This window comes from Octodon degus, unplaced genomic scaffold, assembly GCF_000260255.1.
Source record: "Octodon degus isolate 3935 unplaced genomic scaffold, OctDeg1.0 scaffold00016, whole genome shotgun sequence".
NCBI classification, from domain to species: Eukaryota; Metazoa; Chordata; class Mammalia; order Rodentia; family Octodontidae; genus Octodon; species Octodon degus.
This window is the reverse complement of record NW_004524592.1, coordinates 14,294,028-14,298,885: the sequence shown is the minus strand read 5'-3', so window position 1 is coordinate 14,298,885 and position 4,858 is coordinate 14,294,028. Positions and strand designations below refer to the sequence as shown.

At 37.1% G+C, this 4,858-nt stretch overlaps 1 long non-coding RNA gene across 1 annotated transcript in view; it reads left to right on the top strand.

Moving 5' to 3' along the window:
* Window positions 1-4,858, top strand: part of LOC111815429 — a 16,937-nt gene continuing 12,079 nt past the window's right edge. Inside the window, exon 1 of the long non-coding RNA XR_002820127.1 lies at window positions 1-72. This is a non-coding gene — a long non-coding RNA (uncharacterized LOC111815429). The remainder of the gene's footprint in view (window positions 73-4,858) is intronic.

The following is a 4,858-nucleotide window of genomic DNA, read 5'->3' as shown; positions in this document are numbered from 1 at the left end:
GAGAGCATCGGGCGACACCCGAGCAGGGAGCGGTCCGGCGCGGGAGCCACCTGCATCTCCTCTCTGTCACCGGTGTGTGTTCAGAGACCCCGCCGAAGCATCAGAAGTGTTCTTTGGCATCTGCAGACCGTTGTTGAAATCTGTGAGCACCTTCTTCAGGAAACCCCATTTTGACCAAAAACTGCAGTCAGTGCATTGGGAAGCTTTTAGAAATTAGACATTTCAGTTATTGTAATTAGTCCTTAACTTTGAGGTCTCTTCATCTTGGGATCTAATTTCTGTCTTCCCTTCTGGGAATTGTTTAGGAGTAGGGTATTGAGGCTTTTGCCTGTCACTAAGACCCAGCTTACTCAGGTAACTGCTTCCTTTGATGTAGGTTTTACTTAAGCAGACGTTTATATTTCAATTTATGTTCTTGTTTTGATCTTTGCGTAAAGATGATCAAAGAAAGGGAAAAACGAGTGAAATTATTTTTTCCTTGTCTACATGGGAAGTAACTTTGTTGAGAGCGTTAAAATAACTGAGGAATTGTTAGCATGACCTGAAATTGATTGCAGTGAACATTCTTTTTTAGGTCTTCCCGTCGTGTTACTAAAAGTTTCTAAATCTTAAATTTTCACAGAAAAAGAATTGACTGTATAGTTTGAAATCCTGCCTGCCTTGTAAGAACACGAGTATTCATTTCTCTGTCCAGGGGTTAAAAACTGGTTTGGTAAATTGCATTTTTACTTCCCGATATCCTTGAAGACTTGGTTTCGGGCTTTTTTTTTTTTTTTTTTTTTTGTATAATGTTTCAAATTGGTATTTAGAACCATAGGATGTATTATTACACTTGAGATTGCGAACTTTGGAAAACAACTACATTTTTTTAAAGGTTAATAGGTACGTCAGTAACTATCCATAAAATAATACTATCTTATAAATAATGGTGGTATGACCAATTCCTTGGAGCCTTCTTTTCTTATGGATTAATCATTTGTTATCTTTATTGTAATTTTATTTCAGTAATCACAGTAATACTGTAATTATTTCAGTAAGTTATGTCCCTCCCTAAATAAATGTTACTTATTTCTTTTTTATCTTTCACAATACGTAGCATAGTGGTTAGCACAATAAGTTCTTACGTATTAATACAAGCTTTAAAGGTTTTCATTGATAATTTCATACAAATGTGTCACCTCTCACTTCATTTCCCTTATAACATGGTTTGTTGAGATTAAATACATCTGGTGTGCAAACCTAATAAAAACCTGTTGTTATCAAATGTTATTACCAGGCCGTGTGATAAAAACCTTACAAAGGAGGTACTTCATGAAACCTCCTCTACAGAATAAACCACTGAATGGTTTTTAGGTAGTTCTTGGCCAAAATTCTTCCCCTTGTTCTTAGGTTAGTCCAGACTAAATTAGAGAAGTTACTTCCAGCCATTGTAAGAAGCAGGTTCTTCTCAAGCCCATAATCTAAAATTGCTCCTTCATTCAGTAAGAATTTATTGAGCTGCAACTAAGGCCCAGGAAGAAAAAAGACATGGCATGATGCATCCTGCCCTCAAAGAAACACAACCTGCTGGATAAATGAAGTAAGGAAATTGCTGCTACAGTCAGGAAAGCCTACTCAGGGAGAAAAGTAACTGCATGTTTAATGGCGGGAGCTAACCAGTTGAAGAAGGAGGAAACAGTCATTTCAGACAAAGGCAACAATATCTGTGCAGGTGTGAAAGCACTCAGCAGCACACAGCTTAAGGCCCAGCAAGTCATTCCATTTTATTAGGATGAGCATAAAGAAGGGCAAAGAGGTGGGGAGAAAACTAGGAAGGGCATTTTTAGTGAGGGGCTGGCGTTACGCTAAGGATTTTGAAATTAATAGGAAATATAATAAATAATAAACTTTGATGTATGTAGCCCCTGGAACAACTGGATTTGTTTATGGAGTCCAGGGAGAGTACACTGAAAATGCAGAAACTGAGGGAGTGACAACCACCACCCAGAGATGAGTCATAGGTCCCAATAGAAAGAAGAAGGGTGGATCTATAGGATCTGAGAGTAACTGGCTGTGAGGCAGTACAAGGAGGGGAACTTGTAGAATGATTCTGGAGATTCTGGTTTAGGAGACTGCCTGGATGGTGGCGGCTCTCTGAAAGGGAACTGACCTAAAAGCTTCTCTAGTCAAAGAAGTACAAAATGATAGTTTAAATAAGTTTGAATGGTTCTAAACAAGAGAAGTGTTAGGTGTTTCAGTGTACTGTGTGAAGTACTATATTAGGCATAGCACTTCCCAAAATATGTTTGACCATGAAGTCCATTTTCCAGGGAAACGGCTCATATGACAACAGCTCATAAGACAGAACACACTCTGGGAAATGCTGATCTAAATCAGGTTTTTTTTTGTTTACGACAGAGAAAACTAGCCCCAAGACATGAAATGACTTGACAATTATTAAGTAGCTCCTACTGCCAGGCATTGGGCTAGAATCCATATCTTCTGACTCTATAGTCACATTCTCTTTCCATGAAATCTTGGTTAGTGAGTTTCCAAGTCATCCTAGCACCTTCTGCCAATCATGAGCAAACATAAAAGGACTGCAGAACATCCTTTTAAATGCATTTTCAAATCAGTAATGTTTTAAGGCTATGCTAATTTTTACTGAAAAGATTTATGTATTAGAGAGGTGGAACTAGTAATTACCTTTGTATGCTCTTTCTGATAGTGGAGTAGTAGACTTATAAAATTAAATACCATAACTAAGTGTGATAGTTATCCAGTCATCCTAGACCTGAGGTAGCTGTAAGTAAAATAAGCTTTCAGGAATAGATAGGAACATTGAAGCTCCCTCTAGAAACTTCAGTGTTGTTTTTATTTCTCAGTTTTGAAGAAAATCTCTAAGAATATAAAAATCAGCACCAGGTTTTGACATTCTCTATGGTATAATTCATCTGATTCTGAAGACTCTTATAGCTAATAGATGAGAAGTTTTCTATTCTTAAATTCACAGAGGAAAAGTTTTAGTGCTTCCTATTCTTAGAAAAATGAGAGAAATTGCTTGTTCCCAAGAGACTTGGGAATGTAGGACAACTTTGGTTTCATACACATTACATTGTGTATACATTATTATTATGTCCTATATATACTATGTTTGAAATCAGCAAATTTAAAGTTTTTTCCATTGTGCATAAAGTATTGTTTATTTCTAAATGCCATACTCATTTTTAAATGTAGATCAAAGGTTATCATATGGGATAAGTATACTGAGTAATAATTATTTGGAAAATTAATATTTATAAGTTATAGAGTAAACACTAATCCAGTTATCAAAATTATTTTAGAGGGGCTGGGGAGATGGCTCAGTGGAATAAGTGCTTCTCTGGCAAGCACAAGGGCCTGAGTTCAATCCCTGGTTCCACCAAAAAAAAAAAAAAAATAGTTTAGAGTCCACTATGTGCCAAGCTCCATCTGTAACCACTAGAAAAATACACAAAATAGCCTGTGGTCTTTAAAAATTATCCTATCCTTTATTGGCAAGAATGGGAAGAAACAAGCGTGAGGTAAATAAATCATTGCAGTCTTTTTCTGGAGGGCAGCTTAGCAATAGCAATAAATATTAATAGGTGTAAGAACAAAACATTAGCTAGAATTTTGTGGGGTAACAGCAAATAACTGGAAGTCTCTAAGTGTCCAGCCACAGGGGATTAAGATAATGACATGAAGAAGACTATTTAGGATATGAAAAGATATTCATGATATGCTAATCAACAAAAAATTACAAACTTTAGGTACAATATAAAAAAGTTCTAAAAGCCTAGAAAAAAATACAAGAAAATAGAAGTGTCTATTGCCTGGTATTATATGACCCTTTCCTTAATTTCTTCGTCTTTTAGCAGTGAATTTGTATTCTTTAATTGGAAGTTAGCATGAATAAATATAATCAATATTTATGAAGATAAATCTCTTAAAAATTTCGAGGGGGCTGGTGAGATAGCTTAGTGGACTAAGTGCCTACTTAGGCAAGCTCAGGGACTGGGGTTCAATCCCCAGCAGCATGTGCCATGCCAGCCCTACCCCAAGGCATGCGGAGCTGGCCACCAAGACCATCTGTGGTGGTGCAGGCCTTTAATCCCAGCCTTGGGGAGGCTGAAAACAGGATAATCACTATAAGTCTGAGCTGCATTGTGAGACTATGTACCAAATACATTAGATAAAAATAGCATTAAAAAAAATCTTTTTGAGGAAAACAACATACAAGTACTTATTAAAGTTTAATTTAAAAGAGGCTGTACTTGTTGATATATTGTGTCAACTTGAGAAGTTTAGAAGTTTGAGTGACTCAACAGAGAGCTAGGATTCTTAGTTTGTAAATGTCTTCATCATATGCAAGATGTTCACACAGGGACATTGTGTGAACTCTACACCCCCAGCCCCAGGGTAGCTGGTTTATAATATAAAGAGGGGAGAGAGGCTGGGTAGAAGCCACAACTGCTGCCCTTCCCTTTGCTCTTTGCTATTTTCTGCTGCTATGAACTGCTGCTCTCTGCCATGTGCCACTCTGCCTGGGAGCTAGCTGAGTATACACTGAAACCTCCACAAACTGAGCTAAATAAACCTTTCCTTCCTTAAATATGAGTGTCAGGTATTTTGTCCCAGCAACAAGTGAAAAGTAACTGAGACAGAGGCTTTCTGTATTTAAGAAATTTTGTTTGAACACTCAAGAGGCTGAGGCAAGAACATCACTGTGAGTTTGAGGCCGGCCTGGGTTACAAAATAAGTTCAAGACCAGCCTGATCTACATAGTGAAACCCTGTCTCAAAAAAAAAAAAAAAAAATACATCAATTCATGAGACAAGAACTCATAAGATAATTAAAA